This window comes from Podarcis pityusensis (genome assembly GCF_964106645.2).
Source record: "Podarcis pityusensis genome assembly, chromosome: 8".
NCBI lineage: Eukaryota > Metazoa > Chordata > Lepidosauria > Squamata > Lacertidae > Podarcis > Podarcis pityusensis.
The window spans coordinates 1,145,371-1,171,792 of record NC_138033.1 but is presented as its reverse complement, the minus strand read 5'-3'; the positions used below and the strand labels follow the sequence as shown (position 1 = coordinate 1,171,792).

The 26,422-nt window shown below is 47.9% G+C and overlaps 3 protein-coding genes across 3 annotated transcripts in view; all 3 read left to right on the top strand.

Annotated features, from left to right (window-relative positions):
* The window catches only part of LOC308484345 (zinc finger protein 213-like), a 144,493-nt gene that overhangs the window by 24,028 nt on the left and 94,043 nt on the right, over positions 1-26,422 (top strand). The window contains exon 7 of the mRNA XM_081019221.1: positions 2,422-3,942. The gene's annotated coding sequence lies outside the window, so the exon portion shown is untranslated. The remainder of the gene's footprint in view (positions 1-2,421; positions 3,943-26,422) is intronic.
* Positions 1-26,422, top strand: part of LOC308484169 (uncharacterized protein) — a 136,319-nt gene that overhangs the window by 18,948 nt on the left and 90,949 nt on the right. The window lies entirely within an intron of this gene.
* Positions 21,688-26,422, top strand: part of LOC308484112 (uncharacterized protein) — a 178,249-nt gene continuing 173,514 nt past the window's right edge. Inside the window, exon 1 of the mRNA XM_081018687.1 lies at positions 21,688-21,962. The gene's annotated coding sequence lies outside the window, so the exon portion shown is untranslated. The remainder of the gene's footprint in view (positions 21,963-26,422) is intronic.

The window sequence follows — 26,422 nt, the reverse complement described above, 5'->3', positions numbered from 1 at the left end:
GAACCTAGAGTATTGGAGGACGGCACGAGTGCTCAACCAACGGCAAGTGAGATGGGCCCAGGAGTTCTCCAAATTTAACTTTGAGATTTGTTACGTGCCAGGCCCAGAGAACATTAGGGCGGACGCTCTCTCACGCAAACCTGAATATTTGGAGGAGGAGGGAGCACCCGAAGAGAGACATGTCATTCCAGAGGACCGCTGGGTGTGTGGGGCGGCATTGGTGGGACAAAGAGAACTGGTAGAGGAAACAGAGAATGATGAATACGCCCAGAATAAGCTCAGAGGTCTTAGGGGTGAGGGAGAGGAACCAGGGGGTTTCGAGGAAAGAAATGGAGCTTTGTATTACAAAGGGGCACTGTATATCCCTGAAGGAGACTTAAGGGGGAGGGTACTCAAGCAGTTGCACGACAGCCCCACGGCGGGGCATTTTGGACAACACAAAACCATGTGGTTGGTCACCAGGGAATTTTGGTGGCCTAAGGTGAGGGAAGATGTACGGGAGTATGTAAGAGGGTGTGAGCAATGCCAGCGAGCCAAAGGGGAGAGGCGGGCACCGGCGGGGCTATTAGAACCCTTACCAATCCCAGAACGACCTTGGGAGGCAGTGTCGATAGATTTTATGACTGATCTGCCGAAGTCCAAGGGGAAAACAGCCATCATGGTGGTGGTAGACCTACTAACAAAGATGTGCCACTTTGTAGCCTGCTCGCATGCAGTCACGGCGGAAGAGACAGCGAAGTTATTTGTAGAACACATTTTTAGGTTGCACGGAGTGCCATTGAGGGTGGTCTCAGACCGAGGAAAACAATTTACGTCCAGGTTCTGGAGGAAGCTCATGAGCTTACTGCAGGTGGAGGTCAACTTTTCGACTGCCCGGCACCCTGAAACCAACGGGCAGGCGGAAAGAGCAAACGGGGTCCTCCAGCAATACCTGAGGTGTTATGTCAATGACAGAGAGAATGACTGGGTAGAAAAGTTGGCGCTGGCGGAATTTGCCTACAACAATGCCGAGAATGTGTCCACAGGGATGAGCCCCTTCTTGGCTAATTATGGGTGTCATCCCAGGGCTTTCCCAGGGGGAGAAGGGGAGAGATGGGGTGTCCCGGCAGCCGAGCATTTTGTAGAAGAAATGGAAGCAATCCATCGTCAGCTCCAACTCAACTTAGAAAGGGCGAAGGAAGAATACAAGAGGCAGGCAGACAAGAACCGAAGGGAAGGTGAAACCATAAGGGTGGGAGATAGGGTGTGGCTGTCAACCCAAGGGTTGCCGTTCAAAGGAGGTTGTAAGAAATTAAGACCCAGGAGATTGGGTCCCTTTGAGGTCATTCAACAGGTCAACCCAGTGGCTTTCAGGCTCCGGTTACCCAACCACATGAAACTGCACCCAGTATTTCACAGGTCGTTACTGTCACCGTATGAGGGGGGACGAGAAGGGATGGCCACTCGGGGACCGGTCATAGAAGAAAGGGAATGCAGCAGCCATGTGGCAGAAATCCTCGACGCCAGATGGAAGGGGGATCAGGTGGAGTATTTGGTAGCGTGGGAAGGAGAACCGGAGTCAGAAAACACTTGGGTAATGGCAGAAGATATCAATGACGAGGTATTGATAGAAACGTTCCATCAAAGGTTCCCAAGGAAACCTCAGCCTGTGGAGAGGTTCCGGAGGGAATACTTTGGGACCACCGATGAGGAGGAGGAGTTGGAAGGATTCTCGGAATCGGAAGGGGAAGGGGAGATGGACTCTGAGGAGGAGGAGTACTTCGAGACCAGGAACCGCAACAGGTGGAGAGAAGTGTTCGGGACATCGGAAGATGAAGGAAGTTCATTCCGGGGTTTTGCCTCCTCACCGCCCGTAGAGGAGGGGGCGAGAGGGGATGAAGGGGGCCCTGGAGGGGAGGTGGATGTCAGGGAACTGCCATCGGAAGGAAGGGAAGTGAAAGGGCTCACACAGGTTGGGAGAGACTCAGCAGCTGAAGAGGGAACCAGTAGGGGGAGAGGAGCTGGGCTGAGGGAAAGGGAGCTGGAGGGATGGCTCAGAGACACTTCCAGCGAAAACAGTGGGGAGGTTTCAGGACCTCCTGTAGGGACACCCACTCCTCGCCGGAAACTGTCACGCAGAGAGTCCAGAAGACGTGTTTCCGTTAAGGAGCTTTTATGTTGGAAGCGATTCCGAAAGCAACCACTGTCGGAATCTGCCAGCGACTGACGGAGCCATGTTTAAGGGGCTCCGTTACAGACAGAGGTTTGCAAACTTGACCAAACTCTGAGGGACTAGGATTTTACACACAAGCAGCTCATCGTCCCATCACATAGGGCATCAGTGTTTTCCAATAAAAACCAATCCTTCATCCAGCAGAAGGCTGCAGCTTCATAATATAACCTTAAGTCAGCAGAGTTTCCAGCACAGGGAAGAGACGAGAGGTTTGGGCTACATTGCTAGGAGTTTTATTATCTAGCTACGCAGACAGAAAAATACATCCCCTCTCTGTGAGAGCAGAGAGCAATTGAACAACAAAGGAACAAAGGAACAGGAAACCACTAACATCCCATCCGTCTCCCGTGAGACTTCCAACAGTATGGAATGTGTGGAATGTAAACAGAGTCTTGTGACTCCAAAGCACTGCTCAGTGGCAAACAGAAATGGCAAGCATTTTCTCCTCACTTACAGGAACATTGGGAAGACAAGCTGGCCTTGTTGTGAGCCAGGTGTCCTAGAGAGACAGTGGGGAAAAGGGAGGTCCCACTCTGAAAGGCCCATGGAATCAAAGGGAGGCTGGGGAGGAGAACAGGTCCTCTCAGGAGTGGCTTCTGAGTGCCATGATGGAGCTGGGGCAGGGCAGGGACAAATGCAGAGGGGCACTGCCTGCCAATCCAATTCCCCGAAATTCATCACCCATCCTGAGACCCTCAGAAGAAGATTCAGGAGGGGCCTGGGCCCCTGACCAGCTACATGGCTGGATGGTCCTTTCCTCCATTCCAGAGGCGAGACCCTCCATCCCAACCAGGGAGGGTGTTGCTTTACTTGCCAACAAGCAGGACACACACGCCTGGTGGTTGCCATCAGGCTGCAATAAGCTCAGGGGAAGTGGCAGGTTGGGGCACCTAGGAGAATATCCTACGCTGCACCAAGGATTCCCTGCCTGAGCTGCTTCAGGTTGTGGCAGATGTTCTCCTGGAGACACCTAGCTTGGTTGTCCTTGGGGATTTTAGCATCCATGCTGACACGACCTTACAAGGGGCCGCTCGGGACTTCGTGGAAAGCATGGCCTCCATGGGGCTGTCCCTGAATAAGTCTGGCCCAACCCATAGCCGCGGACATGCCTTGGACCTGGTGTTTACCTCTATGGATGTTGGTGATATGACACTAAGTAAAAGCGAAATGAAAGAAGTGCCATTGTCAGATCACTTCCTGGTGCAACTGGACTTCTCCGCGACCCATCCCCTCTGCAGGGAGGTGGTACCGATTCGGATGGTCCGCCCCCGCCGCTTAATGGATCCAAATGGTTTCCAGAGAGTGGTAAGGGATGCTTTACCCCATGTTGATGGCCTTTCAGCTGATTCCCTGGTGGCCCGCTGGAATGTGGAGTTAACCAGGGCTATTGACTGTTTGGCTCCGAAGCGCCCTCTCCGATTGCATGGAGCCCGGACAGCCCCGTGGTTTTCCACGGATCTGAGGGCAATGAAACAATCGTTGAGACGGCTAGAGGGCCGGTGGCGGATAACTCATTCCGAATCTGACCGGACACAGGTTAGAGCTCAACGGCGAGCCTACCAAGTGGCGATAGCGACGGTGAAGAAGACTTTCTTTGCCACCTCTATTGCATCTGCAGAAAGAAGAAGAAGAGTTTGGATTTGATATCCCTCCTTTCACTTCCTTTAAGGAGTCTCAAAGCGGCTAACATTCTCGTTTCCCTTCCTCCCCCACAACAAACACTCTGTGAGGTGAGTGGGGCTGAGAGACTTCAAAGAAGTGTGACTAGCCCAAGGTCACCCAGCAGCTGCAGGTGGAGTAGCAGAGACACGAACCCGGTTCCCCAGATTACGAGACTACTGTTCTTAACCACTACACCACACTGGCTCTCAAACAGCAGCAGGAAACTTTTTCAGGTGGTTCACAATTTAGCGAGTGTGGTGTAGTGGTAAAGAGCGGTAGTCTCGTAATCTGGGGAACCGGTTTCGCATCTTCGCTCCTCCATATGCAGCTGCTCGGTGACCTTGGGCCAGTCACACTTCTTTGACGTCTCTCAGCTAAATTGTGAACCTCCTGACTGGGATGAGAGCTCAGCAGCCGGTCTCTTTCCAGCTCCTCCTTCTCCTGGCTCAGCCTCCCAGTTCATTCCTGGCCTGATTTACTCTCCCAGGACACCACACACTGTCCTTCCCACTAAGCTCAGAGACTCCTTTCTCTAGCTGGTGATCTTTTCCTCAGAGTGGATGTTTCCACCCAGAATCAGCTCCTCTCACTCCCCATCTTCCCCACCTCCCTCCAAAGCTCCTAGCCATGGGGTCAAATGGGCCCAGGTCTCCCCACTCCAGCTCCAGGGCTCTTAGTCTCTCCGCTAAACCACATGGGGTGTCTTTGGGTGTAATAATAATAATAATTTATTATTTATACCCCCGCCCATCTGGCTGGGCCTCCCCAGCCACTCTGGGCGGCTTCCAAAAAAATATTAAAATACTGTAATACATCAAATATTTAAAGCTTCCCTAAACAGGGCTGCCTTCAGATGTCTTCTGAAAGCCTGGTAGTTGTTGTTCTCTTTGACATCTGCTGGGAGGGTGTTCTACCACTGAACACTCTGTTCCCCCCAGTTCCCCATGGGGATGAAGGGCAGCTGGGAGAGTAAATCAGGCCAGGAATGAACTGGGAGGCTGAGCCAGGAGAAGGAGGAGCTGGAAAGAGACCGGCTGCTGAGCTCTCATCCCAGTCAGGAGGGGAGAGATCCTTCTAGAAAGAGAAGACTCCCAAACCAGAGATCCCTTGGGTCTTTGGCTTGGAATACCTCGGGAGTAGGGTAACTGGCAGAAAGTGCCACCTTGTTAAGAGCCAAAGTATTACGTGTGAAACAACTGAGAAAACCTTGAAGGGAGACGATGGATGAAGATTGGAAGAAAGTTTAAAAATTCATTTAGATAATTATTGTAAAATTAATGAGTGTTAGAAAAAATGTTGGAATGAAACTATTTGGCTTTAGTAGAAATGCTTTAAGGAATTATGTATAAATAAGTTTTAAGTTTTAAGCTTTAGGGCTTTTTATGGTAAGATATGGTTAAAATAAATTAAGGTAATTTAATGACAGAATATAGTGAAAGATGGAAAGGATTTGGTGAGATAATTAATAACTAGAATACAAAAAAGGGAGGTGTGAGGAAGTCGATGAAACAAGTTAATGAAAGATAAAGATTTGGGAATATTGGATTTGTTTTTTAAATTTTTTGTTTGCTTTTGTTTTTGGTTTTGATGTATTGTGTTTTTTCTTCTTATTGAATTGTATTGTTGAATTCATTTTTTTTGTCTATCTTTTTCCTTTTTCTTTTTTCTCTCTATAATTTTAAATTCTCAATAAATATCATTAAAAAAAGAAAAGAAAACCTTGAAGGGAAATAACATTGTAAACTGAAATATCCTAAGTTTTATCCACTCATGTCATAAACTTCCTTGTTAAATAAAATCGTTAATGTTTATTTGAAGAAATCTTGCCTGAGACTCCCAATAATAATAATAATAATAATAATAATAATAATAATTTATTATTTATACCCCGCCCATCTGGCTGGGCCTCCCCAATCACTCTGGGTGGCTTCCATAAAAACCAAAAATACAGTAAAATATCACATCTGCTGGAAGGGCGTTCCACAGGGCGGGCGCCACTACCGAGAAGGCCCTCTGCCTGGTTCCCTGTAGCTTTGCTTCTCGCAATGAGGGAACCGCCAGAAGGCCCTCGGCGCTGGACCTCAGCGTCCGGGCAGAATGATGGGGGTGGAGACGCTCCTTCAGGTATACTGGACCGAGGCCGTTTAGGGCTTTCAAGGTCAGCACCAACACTTTGAATTGTGCTCGGAAACGTACTGGGAGCCAATGTAGGTCTTTCAAAACCGGTGTTATATGGTCTCGGCGGCCGCCCCCAGTCACAAGTCTAGCTGCCGCATTCTGGATTAGTTGTAGTTTCCGAGTCACCTTCAAAGGTAGCCCCACGTAGAGTGCATTGCAGTAGTCCAAGCGGGAGATAACCAGAGCATGCACCACTCTGGCGAGACAGTCTAAGGGCAGATAGGGTCTCAGCCTACGTACCAGATGGAGCTGGTAAACAGCTGCCCTGGACACAGATTTGACCTGTGCCTCCATGGACAGCTATGAGTCCAAAATGACTCCCAGGCTGCACACCTGGTCCTTCAGGGGCACAGTTACCCCATTCAGGACCAGGGAATCCTCCACACCTGCCCGCCTCCTGTCCCCCCAAAACAGTACTTCTGTCTTGTCAGGATTCAACCTCAATCTGTTAGCCGCCATCCATCCTCCAACCGCCTCCAGACACTCACACAGGACCGTCACCGCCTTCACTGGTTCTGATTTAAAAGAGAGGTAGAGCTGGGTATCATCCGCATACTGATGAACACCCAGCCCAAACCTCCTGATGATCTCTCCCAGCGGCTGCATGTAAATGTTGAAAAGCATGGGGGAGAGGACAGAACCCTGAGGCACCCCACAAGTGAGAGCCCAGGGGTCTGAACACTCATCCCCCACCACCACTTTCTGAACACGGCCCAGGAGGAAGGAGTGGAACCACTGTATAACGGTGCCCCCAGCTCCCAGCCCCTCAAGACGGTCCAGAAGGATGCTATGGTCGATGGTATCAAACGCCGCTGAGAGATCCAGCAGAACTAGGAAACAGCTCTCACCTTTGTCCCTAGCCCGCCGGAGATCATCAACCAGTGCGACCAAGGCAGTTTCAGTCCCATGATGAGGCCTGAATCCCGACTTAAAGGGATCCAAATGGTCCGCTTCTTCCAGGCGTGCCTGGAGTTGTTCGGCAACCGCTCGCTCAATCACCTTGCCCAGGAATGGAAGATTTGAGACTGGGCGATAGTTGGCCATCGTGGCCGCATCTAAAGATGGTTTTTAAAGAAGCGGTTTAATAACCGCCTCTTTCAGCGGGTCTGGGAAGGCTCCCTCACGGAGGGAAGCATTCACCACCCCACGAAGCCCATCGCCCAGTCCTTCCCGGCTAGCTTTTATAAGCCAGGATGGGCAAGGATCCAGGAGACAGGTGGTTGGTTTCACTCGTCCAAGCAGCCTGTCCAACCAAGCCAGTGTGGTGTAGTGGTTAAGAGCGGTAGTCACGTAATCTGGGTAACCGGGTTCGCGTCTCCGCTCCTCCACGTGCAGCTGCTGGGTGACCTTGGGCTAGTCACACTTCTTTGAAGTCTCTCAGCCCCACTCACCTCACAGAGTGTTTGTTGTGGGGGAGGAAGGGAAAGGAGATTGTTAGCCGCTTTGAGATTCCTGAAGGGGAGTGAAAGGCGGGATATCAAATCCAAACTCTTCTTCTTCTTCTTCTGTCCACATCCTTGGAGGTAACAGATTGGAATTGATCCCACTCAACTTGACTAGACAGAACTCTAGCACTCTCCCGCCCTGGTCCTGCTCCCACGGTGGAGTCTACTTCTTCCCGAATCTGAGCGATTTTATCTGCAAAAAACTTTGCAAAATCATTGCAGGAGAACATGTGGCCCGTACTGGGCCCCGATGTTGCAGGTGGTTCCGCTAAATTGTGAACCACCTGAAAAAGTCTCCTGCTGCTGTTTTCTGCAGATGCAATAGAGGCGGTGAAGAACTTCTTCTTCGCCGTCGCTATCGCCACTTGGTAGCCTCGACGTTGAGCTCCAACCTGTGTCCGGTCAGATTCGGAATGAGTTATCCGCCACCGGCCCGCTAGCCGTCTCAACGATTGTTTCATTGCCCTCAGATCCGTGGAAAACCACGGGGCTGTCCGGGCTCCATGCAATCGGAGAGGGCGCTTCGGAGCCAAACAGTCAATAGCCCTGGTTAACTCCACATTCCAGTGGGCCACCAGGGAATCAGCAGAAATGCCATCAACATGGGATAAAGCATCCCCTACCACTCTCTGGAAACCATTTGGATCCATTAAGTGGCGGGGACGGACCATCCGAATTGGTCCCACCTCCCTGCAGAGGGGATGGGTCGCAGAGAAGTCCAGTTGCACCAGGAAATGATCTGACCATGGCACTTCTTTTGTTTCGCTTTTACTTAGTGTCAGATTACCAACATCCATAGAGGTAAACACCAGGTCCAAGGCATGTCCACAGCTATGGGTTGGGCCAGACTTATTCAGGGACAGCCCCATGGAGGCCATGCTTTCCACGAAGTCCCGAGCGGCCCCTTGTAAGGCCGTGTCGGCATGGATGTTAAAATCCCCTAGGACGACCAAGTTAGGTGTCTCCAGGAGAACATCCGCCACGACCTGAAGCAGCTCGGACAGGGAATCCTTGGTGCAGCGGGGAGGTCGGTACACCAGTAGGAATCCTGTACTGCCCCTATTGCCCAAGTTCCAGAACATGCACTCGGAGAACTGGGTCTTCCCAATAGGACGCCTGGTGCAAACTAATGACTTCCTAAAAATCACTGCAACCCCCCCTCCCCGCCATGACCTGGGTTGCTGTGCGTAAGAGAAACCTGGTGGACAAGCAGCGGCAAGGACAGGCCCATCTGCTTCATCCAACCAAGTCTCTGTTACACATGCCAGGTCAAGTCCTCCATCCACGATCACGTCATGGATGGCAGTGGTCTTATGAATCATTGACCTGGCATTGCACAGCAGCACCTTCAGGTCATGTGGGTATCCCTTGCTGATTCTAGTATCCTTCCGGTCAGGACCAGACCCGGAGGCAGGAATAGTCCTCAGACAACGACTAAACCTGCCCCCTCTGTAATGACATGGTCTAGTCTTAGCGTAACTCCTCCTCCTACCCGTGATCACTGAGATCAGTTGTCCCAGTGCATCCCCCCCTGTGGAACATGCCCCAGCCATTTTGTGGGCTGGGGCCCACTCCGCGGCAGCCTCTCCCCCTCCCTCCAAGAACAAAATAACACCTTAAACAAACAAACAAAACCAATAAAACAATACAAACAAAAAATGTAAAAAAATACAAAAACATCAAAATAAAAAAAATAATAATTCCCCAAGCCCAACCAAACATCCATCCCACCCCCACCCCCCACATACAAAAAATCCAAAGAAATTTTTAAAAAACATTTTAAAAACACTCTGTGCCCCTCCGGCAGTAACAACTGTCCTAGTGAGGCCTGTCAGGCCCCGCCCTGGGCCAGGTGGTAAGTGGCAGGAAGGAGCAGGGCCCTCAGGCACTCACTCAGGGGAGTCTTCCTGGGCATTAGTAAGTTTTACCTCACGCGAGTCCCCCACAAGATAATCTGAGGTAGTTGGAGGGCATTTGTGGAAATTGTGTTCTGTGAGGTGGGTGCACTATATTTAAGAGAGAGAACGGGCCCAAGGCTGCTGGGGGGGGGGAGACCCCTTGCGTTGTCGCATATTAATTGGGGGCAGAGGTGGGATAGGAATTTAAAACCCACACAGATCCTATTTAGTTTTGAGCCGACTGGTAGACTTAAAGATGCATGAGAAAAACTGGATGCTGCACTTACGCCCACAGATATGTGGAATTTTGAGTGAAATATACTCAGATCTCAGAGAGGATGAAACCTCTGATTCCCTCACATTTAAAGAGAGAGTGAAAGTGCGCTTTGGACTGACTGCAGAACAAAGCCAAAAAGCCTTTCGTGAAATTAAAAGGAAACCAGGAGAGACTTAGGCCCAACTGGGTAGCCGAATTGACCAAGCTCTGGACAGATGGGAGGAAAGTTAGATGAGCTCAAACAATTTATTTGATTAAAAAGAGAAAAAATTCCTGTCAGAAAATGACAAGCAAGTGCCAAGCCAAAGAGACTCAGGATGACCCAGCTGCTGCGTCTGAGGAGAATCCTAATATACTGAATTAGAGATGATGAGGTAGCAGAGGTAGCAGGGCAGCAGTTGAAGAAGGAGCCAAAAGGGTTTTCTTGTGTGTGTGTGTGTGTGTGTGGAGATTTCACCCCTCCCATACCCAAGAATCTCCTGATCATCTCCTGATGGTCTCTGCTGACTCTCCAGAGAGCAGGAGGCGTGTCCTGCCTATCTACTTATTCTGCCCAGCAACATATCAGTGTGTGTGTGAGAGAGAGAGTCAGTCAGTCAGTGTATCGGAGAAAGTGAGAGTGTTAGAGATCCTAGAGATAAGATTGCTGCTAAGAGCAGCTGCAGACTCTCAGTGTAGCATTGATTTATGCTTAGAATATTTAGCTCTGTATATAGTTTTGTATCATAGTTGTAGTTACAGAATAAAAGGAAGATATTCTACAGAGCTGCTCTCCGAGTGGTTTATACTCTGCAAGACTCTGCAAAACTCTGCTGCGCAACGACTGTATTATTGAGACAGTGAATCCGGTGCTCTCAGCTCTAAGCTGTGAGTCCACAGCACTGTGACCTGTTCCTGTGGGAAAAGGAGGTCTCTGGCGGTGCTACCCAGCTCGCCTAGCCCAGTCGGGGTTGAGGTGCATGAGTCCAGTTGGCGCACTGGCTCTAGGGCGATGCTGACATCGGTTATGGGCCCAGTCGTTGTTCCAGTCGTCTGACCTGGCGTTGTTCCAGTCATCCCAGGCGTCCCAGGCGTCCCAGTCGCCAGAGGTTTCTGTTGCTGATTGCCGGACGGTGGAACGGACGCTGCATGCTGGACTGATTTGCGGTGCCCAGAAGCAGAGCTGTTTTGGAGCAGAGTGTTCAAGCTGCCGCTGTTGCTCTTGCTGCTGCTTGATTTATGGAGGTATGTTGCTGACTGCCAAAGGAAGAAGATAGCATCCCTGTTTGCCTGTTAATTGCGCTCTGAGTGGGAGAGAGAGTGGCTGAAGGAGTCAAGGCTTTATCTGTGTTGCACGAGGGAAGTGTCTTGCTCTAAGTAATAGCAGACATGGCCTGTGCACATTCTGGCCAGATGGCTCTGTCCTTTCCTCTCCTCACGCCTGAAACCTATGCAGTTTGGCAAGTAAAGATGAAAGCGCTTTTACAGAGGGAGAAGCTATTTCACACGATAGAAGATGACCCTCCAGATAAGGATGCAGATGATTGGCCTGAGTGGCATGCTGCAGATATGAAAGCCCGAGGGACGATTATTTTGAGTGTTTCAGACCACTTGCTGGTGAACTTAGAGGGTCAAGAGACTGCACAAGCTGTTTGGCATAAGTTGAGAGATATGCATCTGAGGCAGAATGCTGGTTCCAGTGTGATTTTCTTTAAGAAGCTGTGCAGGCTGCAGTTGGAGAAAGGTGGTGATTTGCCTAGCCATCTGTCTCAATTAAAGCGTCTCAGACAGGACCTTGTTCAGCGAGACCTGGCTATTTCAGAGGCTGTGTTTGCAATGCTGATGATCAATAGCCTAGATGAGTCTTATGATGGAGTAGCTGCCCAGATTTCCACAATGCCTTCTGACCGGCTAACAGAAGATTATGTGTCTAGCGTGCTCTTGAATGAGTGGGATCGCAGACAGGCTGTTAAAGAAAGCCGGGACTGTGCTGTTAAAAATATGCTTGAAAATGTGCCTGAGTCTTCAGCAGGGGAAAGTGAAAGTGAAACTGCTGCTGTTAAAGCTTTGAAATTGAAGCGGTGCTTTTCGTGTGGAGCACAAGGCCATTTGAGTTTCCAGTGTAAGAAGTCTTCAAAGAAGAAGGGAAACTTCAGAGGCAGAGGGGGAGGAGGACGAAATCCCCATGCACCTGCTACTTCAAAGGCCTTGATCTCTCGCTGTTCCAGTCAACGTGGGCGGAGTTTCTTCGTGGTCGACTCTGGCTGTTCAAACCACGTGGCCAAAGATAATAATCTCTTTGTTCAGCTTGAGAAGCAAGAGAAAGAAATTCATCAAGCAGATGGGACAGTTCTCACGAGTATGGCTCAGGGAACTGTGTTCTTAAAGAGCCTGAATGCAACTATTAAGAATGTCCTGTATGCGCCTGATATTCAGGACAATTTGTTGAGTGTTTCCCAGCTTGATCGTCAAGGGTTTAAGGTGGTGTTTGCTAAATCTCGCTGTGAAATTCTTAGAGATGGCAAGCTCATTCTGTATGCAAAATGTGTAAATGGATTGTACCAATTGCCTTTTGATTCAGGTACAGGCACTGCAGAAGCTACTGAGAAAAAGTGTTGCAATTTAACTGTAGATAAGAATGAGAAGTTGCATGACCAATGTATTCATTATTACCATCACGTTTATGGTCATTTGAATTTCCAGGCTGTGGCAAAAATGCCTGATATGGTTCAGGGTATGAAGTTGAAAGAATGTCCCTACCACATGAAATGTGTTTCTTGTGCAGAGAGTAAGGCAAGGCAAGCTCCCAAAGGTACAGAGTCTGGGAGAGAGGCCAAGAAACCATATGAAGTCATTCATGCAGACTTAGTGGGGCCCCTAGCGCTCTCTAGAGGCAATTCAAGGTTTTTCATGGTTCTGATAGACTCCTATTCGAAATATGTTTGGGTCTATATGCTGCAGAAAAAGTCTGAAGCCTTTACCAAGTTTCGCCAGTTTTGTAAATGGCTCAGAAATGTACATAATGAGAATGTACGTTGTCTTTTCACAGACAGGGGTGGAGAGTTTTGTTCAGAAGAGTTTGAGAGTTTTCTTTCTGAACAGGGCATTGAGCATAGGACGGCCACGCCCAGATCACCCTGGCAGAATGGTTTATGTGAGAGAGTAAACCAGATCCTGCAGCAAGGAATCAGAACGCTGTTACATGATTCAGGGCTGCCCAATCCTTTTTGGGCTGAAGCTCTTTCGTTTTTCTGTCATGTGTATAACAGGAGATACCAGTCTAGTGTAAATTGCACCCCATATGAGATGCTTCACGGAAGAAAGCCATGTGTAAAGCATTTTAAAATTTTTGGTTCGGAGGTTTGGGTGCACACCTCGCAGGGTGACAAACTGAGCAAGCGTGGAGAACATGGTGTTTTCCTAGGATATGAGAAAGGGTCTTATCGTGTTCTGATCACAGACACGAAAACCATAAGGCTCACCAGGAGTATTGATGACAATCCACAATGGGACAGAGTTGGCGTTTTTCAGTATCATCCCATTTGTGATGATGGTGCAAAAGGGGCAAAGAAAGTTAAGAGGGAGGCAAGTGTTGTTGGTGGTGATAATCCTGATGCCAATGTAGTTCCAGATGATGGCACAGATTATCAGAGCCCAAAAGCCTCAGGTGAGTCTGACGCTGACTCAGACCTAGCAGCTTCATATACTTTAGCTCCCCATTCTCCCAAAGAGGAGGAAGCACCAGAACAAGAGGATCAGAGAGTTTTGCGCAGATCCGAGAGAACAACCAAGGGTGTACCACCGAAAAGGTTTTCTGAAGAGTTTGCAAAGACTGCGGTCACGAGGAACTCTGGTGGGGTTTTTAAACCAGGCATGAAGTGTGCTGAGAGTAATAGCACAGAACGCTGCATTTATTTCCTTACCTGATATTTGAAGGAAAGCGTGTATTTGAGTTCTGAAAAATGGTTTGTTCAAATCTGCCTAATTAGAGATGTCAATTTGCATTTGAGAGGAAGAAATGTGTGTGAAGATTTTTCCAGAAGCTGCTTATTCATTTGTATTGTCACAATGTGTAGTGTGTGTAAGTTGCAGTTATGTTAAAGATTCTCAAATGGTCGGATGAAATGGGGGAGGATGAGGAGATTTCACCCCTCCCATACACAAGAATCTCCTGATCATCTCCTGATGGTCTCTGCTGACTCTCCAGAGAGCAGGAGGCGTGTCCTGCCTATCTACTTATTCTGCCCAGCAACATATCAGTCTGTGTGAGAGAGAGTCAGTCAGTCAGTGTATCGGAGAAAGTGAGAGTGTTAGAGATCCTAGAGATAAGATTGCTGCTAAGAGCAGCTGCAGACTCTCAGTGTAGCATTGATTTATGCTTAGAATATTTAGCTCTGTATATAGTTTTGTATCATAGTTGTAGTTACAGAATAAAAGGAAGATATTCTACAGAGCTGCTCTCCGAGTGGTTTATACTCTGCAAGACTCTGCAAAACTCTGCTGCGCAACGACTGTATTATTGAGACAGTGAATCCGGTGCTCTCAGCTCTAAGCTGTGAGTCCACAGCACTGTGACCTGTTCCTGTGGGAAAAGGAGGTCTCTGGCGGTGCTACCCAGCTCACCTAGCCCAGTCGGGGTTGAGGTGCATGAGTCCAGTTGGCGCACTGGCTCTAGGGCGATGCTGACAGTGTGTGTGTGTTTCTTTGTGGCTGATTAGCTGTTCTCCCTGTGCAAAGGTCAGAGGGGGCAGGGTTTCTGTTGAGGAAGGTGATTAGCTGTGGGAGGAGCTTATCAGAGGTAGCAGGGCAGCAGTTGAAGAAGGAGCCAAAAGGGTTTTCTTGTGTGTGTGTGTGTGTGTGTTTCTTTGTGGCTGATTAGCTGTTCTCCCTGTGCAAAGGTCAGAGGGGGCAGGGTTTCTGTTGAGGAAAGTGATTAGCTGTGGGAGGAGCTTATCAGAGGTAGCAGGGCAGCAGTTGAAGAAGGAGCCAAAAGGGTTTTCTTGTGTGTGTGTGTTTCTTTGTGGCTGATTAGCGGCGCGCGCAGTTTGATCCATCTTTTAGATTTAGGGGCGCTAGTCTCAAACGTTTGTTGGGGGAGACCTAGGTTTTTTTGTGGGGGGAGTTATTTGTCCTGTCTTCACGCTTTTTATGATGGAGGACCGCTGTAGCCACCCCAACGATGTTCTCAAGATGGAGGGGGAGGGAACAGCTGCAGTCGCCTGCGGTTCCTGCGCAATGTTTGCCATCTTGCCAAAGGTTGCAGGCAGCTTTACCTGCAGCAATTGCATGTTGATTGCCCTCTTAAAAGACAAAGTCCAGCAACTGGAGGAACGTGTAGCTACGCTCCAAAGAATTAGAGAGCTGGAGCTCTTCTTGGAAGCAACAGAGCACACCGTCTCCACCAAGGAGGAGACAGGGGACTCCCCTGAGAAGGAGGCTAGTTCATCAACACAGGAGCCAGATATATGGAGAAACGTGACTCAAAGAAGTAGGAGGCCCAGGGTTCGTTCTGATAGTTTAGAAATACACAATCGCTTTGAGGTCCTCTCCCCTAGCATGGAAGACGAAGAGCAGACTCCATTTGAGGATCTCTCCCTCATTTCAGTCGATATGGTATATGAAGACGAGCAGCAAAGTCAGTCCTCAGGGAATGTGCAGGCGACCTTGGAACGGACAGCTCATGGAAGAACCCCGACCAAACCTAAGAGGAGGCGTGTAGTGGTGATAGGGGATTCCCTACTGAGGGGAACAGAAGCAGTGATCTGTGGGCCTGACAAGATGTCTCGGGAAGTGTGCTGTCTCCCCGGGGCTAAGATCCAAGATGTAACTGAACGACTGCAAGGAATCATAAAACCCACTGACAAATACCCCTTCCTCTTGGTTCATGTGGGAACCAATGACACTGCAAGCAATAGCCTCCAGAAGATCAAAAGAGACTACGAGGCTCTGGGCAGGAAATTGAAGCAATTAAATGCACAAATTGTCATCTCATCTGTCCTCCCAGTTGAACGACGTGGCCCAGGGAGAGAGGGGAAAATAGTGGAAGTAAACAGCTGGCTTCGCAAATGGTGTAAACAGGAACGGTTTGGATTCTTAGATCACGGACTGCAGTTTCTTGAAGATGGACTTCTGGCAAGCGATGGGCTGCACCTCACAACGGTTGGGAGAAATGTTTTTGCCAAAAATCTCAGAAACCTCATCAGGAGGGCTTTAAACTGACTAATGTGGGGGAGGGAGACAGTGCTCCTGAAGGTAGGAGTCTATCAATTGATGAAGATGATCATCCAAATGTCATAGACCAAATGGAGCAAACAGCACGCAGACCTAGTGGTGGGAGGAAAAGATCCTTAAATAAGAGACATGGGGGAATGATTAATGGACTTCAATGTCTGTACACTAATGCGCAAAGCATGGGAAATAAACAAGATGAGCTTGAGCTCTTGGTACAGCAAACTAAATATGACATAATAGGCATCACTGAAACCTGGTGGGATAAGTCCCACGATTGGAATGTAATAATGGGGGGATACAATCTATTTCGGAGAAACAGACCAGACAAGAAAGGAGGGGGAGTGGCGTTATATGTCAGGGATGTGTATACCTGTGAAGAGATCCAAGATTTAGAACCTCAAAGCCAAAGTGAGAGCATTTGGGTCAAAATTAAGGGAGAGAAGAATAACAGAGACCTCATTGTGGGAGTTTACTATAGATCCCCAAGCCAAACGGAGGACATAGATGATGCCTTCCTGGAACAGATGGCCAAGCATGCAAAAGGAAGGGAGATAGTAGTAATGGGGGACTTCAATTACCCAGATATTTGTTGGATGTCAAACTCAGCCAAGAGCATAAGGTCAAACAGATTCCTCACTGGCCTTGCAGACAACTTCATTGTCCAGAAAGTGGGAGAAGCAACAAGAGGAACAGCCATTTTAGATCTGGTCCTAACCAGTGTTGATGAGCTGGTTAGTGGGGTAGAAGTGGAAGGATCATTAGGCGCGAGTGATCATGCGCTTCTGAAGTTTACTATACAGCGGAAAGGAGCAGCCAAGCATACTAGGACTCAATTTCTTGACTTTAAGAAAGCCGACTTCATAAAACTTAGGGAAGTGCTGGGTGAGATCCCATGGACAGTAATACTAAAAGGAAAGGGAGTTCATGATGGCTGGGAGTTTGTTAAGAGGGAGATAGTAAAAGCACAACGTCAGGCAATACCAATGAGATGGAAACATGGAAGGTGCCTAAAGAAGCCAGGGTGGCTATCTAAAGAACTTTTAACTGAGTTAAGATTAAAAAAGGATGTGTACAAAAAAATGGAAAAGGGGGGAAACCACCAAAGAGGAATTCAAACAAATAGCCAGCACGTGTAGACACAAAGTCAGAAAAGCTAAAGCACAGAATGAACTCAGGCTTGCTAGAGAGGTTAAAAGCAACAAAAAAGGCTTTTATGGGTATGTTCGTAGCAAAAGGAAGAACAAAGAAACAGTGGGGTCACTCAGAGGAGAAGATGGTGAAATGCAAACAGGGGACACAGAAAGGGCTGAACTCCTCAATGCCTTCTTTGCCTCAGTCTTCTCCGATAAAGAAAACAATGCCCGACCTGAAGAATTTGGAGCAAATGATTCAGCAAAAGAAACACAGCCCAGAATAACTAAGGAGATAGTACAAGAATACTTGGCTAGTTTAGATGTATTCAAGTCTCCAGGGCCAGATGAACTGCATCCAAGAGTATTAAAAGAACTGGCAGATGTGATCTCAGAACCACTGGCAGTCATCTTTGAGAATTCCTGGAGAACAGGCGATGTCCCGGCAGACTGGAGGAGGGCAAATGTTGTCCCTATTTTCAAAAAGGGGAAAAGAGAGGACCCAAATAATTACCGCCCAGTCAGTCTGACATCAATACCAGGGAAGATTCTGGAGCAGATCATTAAGAAAACAGTCTGTGAGCACCTAGAAAGGAATGCTGTGATCACCAATAGTCAGCATGGATTTCTGAAAAATAAGTCATGTCAGACTAACCTGATCTCGTTTTTTGACAGAATTACAAGCCTGGTAGATGAAGGGAACTCAGTGGATATATCCTACCTTGATTTCAGTAAGGCATTTGACAAGGTGCCCCATGATATTCTTGTAAAGAAGCTGGTAAAATGCGGTCTTGACTATGCTACCACTCAGTGGATTTGTAACTGGCTGACTGACCGAACCCAAAGGGTGCTCATCAATGGTTCCTCTTCATCCTGGAGAAGAGTGACTAGTGGGGTGCCACAGGGTTCTGTCTTGGGCCCAGTCTTATTCAACATCTTTATCAACGACTTGGATGATGGACTCAAGGGCATCCTGATCAAATTTGCAGATGACACCAAACTGGGAGGGGTGGCTAACACCCCAGAGGACAGGATCACACTTCAAAACGACCTTGACAGATTAGAAAACTGGGCCAAAACAAACAAGATGAATTTTAACAGGGAGAAATGTAAAGTATTGCACTTGGGCAAAAAAAATGAGAGGCACAAATACAAGATGGGGGACACCTGGCTTGAGAGCAGTACATGTGAAAAGGATCTAGGAGTCTTGGTTGACCACAAACTTGACATGAGTCAACAGTGTGACGCGGCAGTTAAAAAAGCCAATGCAATTCTGGGCCTCATCAATAGGAGTATAGCATCTAGATCAAGGGAAGTAATAGTGCCACTGTATTCTGCTCTGGTCAGACCTCACCTGGAGTACTGTGTCCAGTTCTGGGCACCACAATTCAAGAAGGACACTGACAAACTGGAACGTGTCCAGAGGAGGGCAACCAAAATGGTCAAAGGCCTGGAAACGATGCCTTATGAGGAACGGCTAAGGGAGCTGGGCATGTTTAGCCTGGAGAAGAGGAGGTTAAGGGGTGATATGATAGCCATGTTCAAATATATAAAAGGATGTCACATAGAGGAGGGAGAAAGGTTGTTTTCTGCTGCTCCAGAGAAGCGGACACGGAGCAATGGATCCAAACTACAAGAAAGAAGATTCCACCTAAACATTAGGAAGAACTTCCTGACAGTAAGAGCTGTTCGACAGTGGAATCTGCTGCCAAGGAGTGTGGTGGAGTGTCCTTCTTTGGAGGTCTTTAAGCAGAGGCTTGACAACCATATGTCAGGAGTGCTCTGATGGTGTTTCCTGCTTGGCAGGGGGTTGGACTCGATGGCCCTTGTGGTCACTTCCAACTCTATGATTCTATGATTCTATGATTCTATGAGGCTAAGATTGGAATTGTCTAAGGTTGAAGTAGAGAAAGAAAGAGAAGAGGCCAGAATGGCAGCTGCCCTTCATCTAGCAGAGATACAGGCTGAGAGAGAGAGAGAGAGAGAGAGAGAGAGAGAGAGAGAGAGAGATGAGCCCAAGAAGAAAGAGACAGGGAGGCCAAGATGGCCCATGAAAAAGAGATGCTTCCTTTAAAAATGGAGGAGATTCAGGCGAGGGCAGAACTGCCGCAAGCAATGTTGGGGGTGGAGGTTTTGCCTCAGCAAATGTAAAGTATGTATAGTGGTACCTTGGGTTACAGACTCCGCTAACCCAGAAATAGTACCTCGGGTTAAGAACTTTGCTTCAGGATGAGAACAGAAATCACGTTCCGGCGGCAGCAGGAGGCCCCAGAACAGTTTCAGGTTACAAATGGACCCCCAGAGCGAATTAAGTACTTAATCCGAGGTACCACTGTAAAAGCTTATGGTGACCCTAATGGTCAAAGCTTCAAAATGCCAGTTTGCTATGAGGCAAGTAAACTATTTCGGTCCCGCCCCAAGGGGTGGAAATATACAACCTGATTGGAGCAAGGTAAAGGTCCTTCAAAAGGGGCCTAGACCCTCCACAAAGAGAGAAAGAAGAGCTTTTCTGGGGGGAGTGGGATATTGTCCTCAATTTATTCCTATCTGCCTGCGGACTGTCTCGCCAGAGTGGTGCATGCTCTGGTTATCTATCTCCCGCTTGGACTACTGCAATGCGCTCTACGTGGGGCTACCTTTGAAGGTGACCCGGAAACTACAACTAATCCAGAATGTGGCAGCTAGACTGGTGACTGGGAGTGGCCGCCGAGACCATATAACACCGGTCTTGAAAGACCTACATTGGCTCCCAGTACGTTTCCGAGCACAATTCAAAGTGTTGGTGCTGACCTTGAAAGCCCTAAACAGCCTCGGTCCAGTATACCTGAAGCAGCGTCTCCACCCCCATCGTTCTACCCGGACACTGAGGTCCAGCACCGAGGGCCTCCTGGCGGTTCCCTCACTGCGAGAAGCCAAGTTACAGGGAACCAGGCAGAGGGCCTTCTCAGTAGTGGCGCCCTCCCTGTGGAACGCCCTCGCAGATGTCAAAGAGAACAACAACTACCAGACTTTTAGAAGACATCTGAAGGCAGCCCTCTTTAGGGAAGCTTTTAATGTTTGATGTATTAAAGTATTTTAATATTTTTTTTGGAAGCCGCCCAGAGTGGCTGGGGAAGCCCAGCCAGATGGGCGGGGTACAATTAAATAATAATAATAATAATAATAATAATAATAATCATTATTAGTATTATTAGTATTATTAGTATTATTAGTATTATTAGTATTATTAGTATTATTAGTATTATTATTATTATTTTAGCCCCCATGATGCTCCTTGACATGACTGGGTGAAGAAAGACCAGCCAGACAAGAGCATTTGGAGGGACCAGTGCCAGGCAGCGTTGGGACATTTAAAAACAGCCCTAGATCCAGGGTCAGCAAGCTTTTCCAGCCGGGGGCCGGTCCACCGTCCCTCAGACCTTGTGGGGGGCCGGACTGTATTTGGGGGGGGGGGGGAAATGAACCAATTCCTATGCCCCACAAATAACCAGAGATGCATTTTAAGTAAAAGGACACATTCTACTTATATAAAAACACGCTGATTCTTGGGGGCCGGATTGAGAAGGCGATTGGGCTGCATCCGGCCCCTGGTCCTTAGGTTGCCTCCCCTGGCCTAGATGGACCTTGGGGTCCCTTCCAACTTTGGGATTCTGCTCTTCATTTTGGAAGGGGGACAAGGAGCAAGAGCAACCTGCCGTCACAGAAGGAAGAGGACGGAGTCTTCATCTCCTTGGTTGCCCTTCTCTGGGAGGGTGGGCAGATTTTGAGGAGCAAAAACGAGGATGCGATGATGACTCTCACTTTCAATACTCCTACTATATGTAGGCTAGAGAAGCTGTGAGATGTTTTGCTGAGGGGGGGGGGCAGGAGAAGAGAAGAGGAACGCAAGTCTTCCACCCCCAGTTATGTCTCCTCCAGAACGTCTGGCCAGAGACATTTTGACCAAAAAAATCCACCTGGACAGAAATTTTACCCCTGAAAAGGAGGACGTGTCCTGGGAAAAGAGGACACATGGCAACCCTTCTTCTCTGGCATCCCTCGTAGCCGAGTAAGATTGTCTCCCCTAAACACGGTTTCAACCATGAGGCCCTCAGTGACCGTGGGGGCCAATTCTGGATCCAGGCGTCCTTCCTTGCCTGGTTGAAGGAGCTGTGAAGACACGCTGATTCCAGAGGATGAGGAGCGTCAAACACACCGTTTAATCCACACGGGTCTGGCAACCCAAGTCTAAGCCAAATTCTAAGACTTACTGAATGCAGGAATTTTGGGGGTATAAGAATGCCAGCGTGTTCAGAACACACAATGTCACCAGAGGGGAATAAAAGGCTTCCTAGGGAAACCCCCTTGGCTGCTCCTGTGTTGCTTCCAAGGCGACTTCACTAACAGAGAAGAACATGGGATATTTATGGCTGAAATACAGACACAAAGCAGCAGATGGGAGAACACAGAATGGCCCCCCCAGCCATGTCTGGCAATGTCTCCCCCTCCAGCTGCCCCTCCAGCCCCCCCGGGACCCCCTCTTGCTGGGACAGGGCTCTCTGCCCCGCAGCCCCCCAGGGACCCCCAAGAGAGACTCGCCCCCCCCCGGAGAAGAGACACCCCGGGTCCCCCATCTGGCCCCCCCAAGACCCCCCACTCCCCCGCCCAGACGCCCCTTCGCAGCCCCGGAGCCCCAGGCAGAGAGATGGGCTCCTCCTCCCGGACACGGGTTCCCCCTTCACACGCACACGCGCCCAGTCCCGGGTTCTGGGTCCTGCTTCTTCCCTCCCCGCCCCCCCGAAGGGGCAGCTCTGCGCCTGCGCGACGCCTCGTGCTCCTCCGCCTGGAGAGAGAAGGGTTAAGGGGCGCCGAGCTGGCTTCCTAGAGAGGACAGGAAAGGAAGGCGGGCCGCTCCTCCTCCTCCTCCCCTCTGACGTCCCTTCCGGCCTCGCCTTCGCCTGCCGGGCTCTGGTGGGTCTCCTCTCGGGGGAAGCCTGGGGAACTCCCTGCCCCGGGAGGCGGGAAGGGGAGGGAAGAGAGGCTGGGGGTCCGGGAGGGAGCCAGAGGGACCTCAGGCCCTGGCCAGGGAGGTGGGACTGGAAGACAGTGAGGAGGGAGAAGGACATTGGGAGGGACATTATTGTGAGGGAGAAGGATATTAAGAGGGACATAATTATGAGGGAGAAGGATATTAAGAAGGACATAATTATGAGGGAGAAGGATATTAAGAGGGACATTATTATGAGGGAGAAGTATATTAAGAGGGACATAATTGTGAGGGAGAAGTATATTAAGAGGGACATGAGGGAGAAGTATATTAGGAGGGACATAATTGTGAGGGAGAAGTATATTAAGAGGGACATTATTGTGAGGGAGAAGTATATTAAGAGGGACATTATTATGAGGGAGAAGTATATTAAGAGGGACATTATTATGAGAGAGAAGGATATTTTGTTGTTGTTGTTTAGTCATTTAGTCGTGTCCGACTCTTCGTGACCCCCTGGACCAGAGCACGCCAGGCACTTCTGTCCTCCACTGCCTCCCGCAGTTTGATCAAACTCATGCTGGTAGCTTCAAGAACACCATCCAACCATCTCATTCTCTGTCGTCCCCTTCTCCTTGTGCCCTCCATCTTTCCCAACATCAGGGTCTTTTCCAGGGAGTCTTCTCTTCTCATGAGGTGGCCAAAGTATTGGAGCCTCAGCTTCAGGATCTGTCCTTCCAGTGAGCGCTCAGGGCTGATTTCCTTCAGAATGGAGAGGTTGGATCTTCTTGCAGTCCATGGGACTCTCCAGAGTCTCCTCCAGCACCAGAATTCAAAAGCATCAATTATTCCGCAATCAGCCTTCTTTATGGTCCAGCTCTCACTTCCATACATCACTACTGGGAACACCATGGCTTTTACTATACGGACCTTTGTTGGCAAGGTGATGTCTCTGCTTTTTAAGGTGTTGTCTAGGTTTGCCATCGCCTTTCTCCCAAGGAGCAGGCGTCTTTTAATTTCGTGACTGCTGTCACCATCTGCAGTGATCATGGAGCCCAAGAAAGTAAAATCTCTCACTGCCTCCATTTCTTCCCCTTCTATTTGCCAGGAGGTGATGGGCCCAGTGGCCGTTTTTTTGATGTTGAGCTTCAGACCATATTTTGCGCTCTCCTCTTTCACCCTCAATAAAAGGTTCTTTAATTCCTCTTCACTTTCTGCCATCAAGGTTGTGTCATCTGCATATCTGAGGTTGTTGATATTTCTTCCGGCAATCTTAATTCCGGCTTGGGATTCATCCAGCCCAGTCTTTCGCGTGATGAATTCTGCATATAAGTTAAATAAGCAGGGAGACAATATACAGCCTTGCCGTACTCCTTTCCCAATTTTAAACCAATCAGTTGTTCCATATCCAGTTCTAACTGTAGCTTCTTGTCCCACATAGAGATTTCTCAGGAGACAGATGTGATCAGGCACTCCCATTTCTTTAAGAACTTGCCATAGTTTGCTGTGGTCGACACAGTCAAAGGCTTTTGCATAGTCAATGAAGCAGAAGTAGATGTCTTTCTGGAACTCTCTAGCTTTCTCCATAATCCAGCGCATGTTTGCAATTTGGTCTCTGGTTTCTCTGCCTCTGCCTCTTCTAAATCCAGCTTGCACTCCTGGGAGTTCTCGGTCCACATACTGCTTGAGCCTTCCCTGTAGAATTTTAAGCATAACCTTGCTAGCATGTGAAATGAGTGAAATTGTGCTGTAGTGGGAGCATTCTTTGGCACTGCCTTTCTTTGGGATTGGGATGTAGACTGATCTTCTCCAATCCTCTGGCCACTGTTGAGTTTTCCAAACTTGCTGGCATACTGAGTGTAGCACCTTAACAGCATCATCTTTTAAAATTTTAAATAGTTCAGCTGGAATACCATCACTTCCACTGGCTTTGTTATTTGCAGTGCTTTCTATTTTTTTTTAAAATAATATTTATTAAAGATTTTAAACATTAAATTCACCAAACACATATAACACCCTCACCCAAATACAACAGACAAAAAACAACAGAAAAAAGCAAAAAGAATAACATATAGTAACAAAGACAGCACAAAATCAAATATCCAACATCCATCTTTTCTTAAGCTTTTGGACTTCCTCACATCTCCCATTCCTGCGTTCCCAGTTATAGAATCATAAACAGCAATTTATCACCTTATTTCAACTCTTATTGTGTAGTTTTCAAATACTATGTCCCCACCTTTAAACATTTTTATCAAATACTTAAATACCTAATTTAGACATAATGTTATTCCAAAATTTATCTTATTTCTCAAATCTCGCTTATTCTCATATTTCTTTCAACTAAATTTCTGGTGCCGTGTTGTTTTCAGTCCTACATCCTTCTTAACACTCATACAATTTACAATGTTTTTGTAAATGGTCTTTAAACTTTTTCCAGTCCTCTTCCACTGCCTCTTCTCCCAGGTCTCGGATTCTGCCAGTCATTTCTGCCAGTTCCATATAGTCTATCAGTTGCGTCTGCCATTCTTCCACGGTGGGCAAATCTTGGGTCTTCCAATGTTTTGCGATAAGTATTCTTGCTGCTGTTGTTGCATACATAAAAAAGGTTCGATCCTTCTTTAACACCCTCTGACCAACAATACCCAAAAGGAAGGCCTCTGGTTTCTTAGAGAAGGTATACTTAAATACCTTTTTCAATTCATTATATATCATTTCCCAGAAAGCCTTAACCCTAGGGCAGGTCCACCAGAGGTGAAAGAATGTTCCTTCAGTTTCCTTACATTTCCAACATTTGTTATCAGGCAGGTGATATATTTTTGCAAGCTTGACTGGGGTCATGTACCACCTATATATCATTTTCATAACATTTTCTTTCAAGGCATTACATGCCGTGAACTTCACACCGGTGGTCCATAACCTTTCCCAGTCAGCAGTGCTTTCTAAGGCCCATTTGACTTCACTCCAGGATGTCTGGCTCAAGGTCAGCAACCACACTACCTGGGGTGTACGAGACATCCATATCTTTCTGGTATAATTCCTCTGTGTATTCTTGCCACCTCTTCTTGATGTCTTCTGCTTCAGTTAGGTCTTTACCACTTTTGTCCTTTATTATGGTAATCTTTGTACGAAATGTTCCTTTCATATTTCCGATTTTCTTGAACAGATCTCTGGTTCTTCCCATTCTGTTGTTTTCCTCTATTTCTTTGCATTGCTCGTTTAAGAAGGCCTTCTTGTCTCTCCTTGCTATTTTTTGGAAATCTGCATTCAATTTCCTGTATCTTTCACTATCTCCCTCGCATTTTGCTTGCCTTCTCTCCCCCGCTATTTGTAAGGCCTCGTGGGACAGCCACTTTGCTTTCTTGCATTTCCTTTTCATTGGGATGGTTTTAGTTGCTGCCTCCTGTATAATGTTGCGAGCCTCCACCCATAGTTCTTCAGGCACTCTGTCCAGCAAATCTAAATCCTAAACCTGTTCCTCACTTCCACTGTGTATTCGTAAGGGATTTGGTTTAGATTGTATCTTGCCTGTCCAGTGGTTTTTCTTACTTTCTTCAGTTTCAGTTTAAGCTTGAATTTTGTTATAAGAAGCTGATGATCTGAGCCACAGTCAGCTCCAGGTCTTGTTTTTGCTGACTGTATAGAGCTTCTCCATCTTTGGCTGCAGAGAATATAATCAATCTGATTTCGATGTTGCCCATCTGGTGATGTCCATGTGTAGAGTCGTCTCTTGTGTTGTTGGAAAAGCGTATTTGTGATGACCAGCTTGTTCTCTTGACAGAACTCTATTAGCCTTTGCCCTGCTTCGTTTTGATCTCCAAGGCCAAACTTGCCAGTTGTTCCTTTTATCTCTTGATTCCCTACTTTAGCATTCCAATCCCCTATAATGAGAAGAACATCCTTCTTTGGTGTCACTTCTATAAGGTCTTGTAAGTCTTCATAGAACTGGTCAATTTCAGTTTCTTCAGCACCAGTAGTTGGTGCATAAACTTGGATTACTGTGGTGTTAAAAGGTCTGCCTTGGATTCGTATCGAGATCATTCTATCATTTTTGAGACTGCATCCCAGTACAGCTTTCGCCACTCTTTTGTTGACTATGAGGGCCACTCCATTTCTTTTACGGGTTTCTTGCCCACAGTAGTAGATATGATAGTCATCCGAACTGAATTCGCCCATTCCCGTCCATTTTAGCTCACTGATGCCCAGGATGTCAATATTTATTCTTGCCATCTCATTTTTGACCACATCCAACTTACCCAGGTTCATGGTTCTTACATTCCAGGTTCCTATGCAATATTTTTCTTTACAGCCAAAATAAAAAAGTTCCTTCCAGTAGCACCTTAAAGACCAACTAAGTTAGTTCTTGGTATGAGCTTTCATGTGCATGCACACTTCTTCAGATACAGATGTGTATCTGAAGAAGTGTGCATGCACACGAAAGCTCATA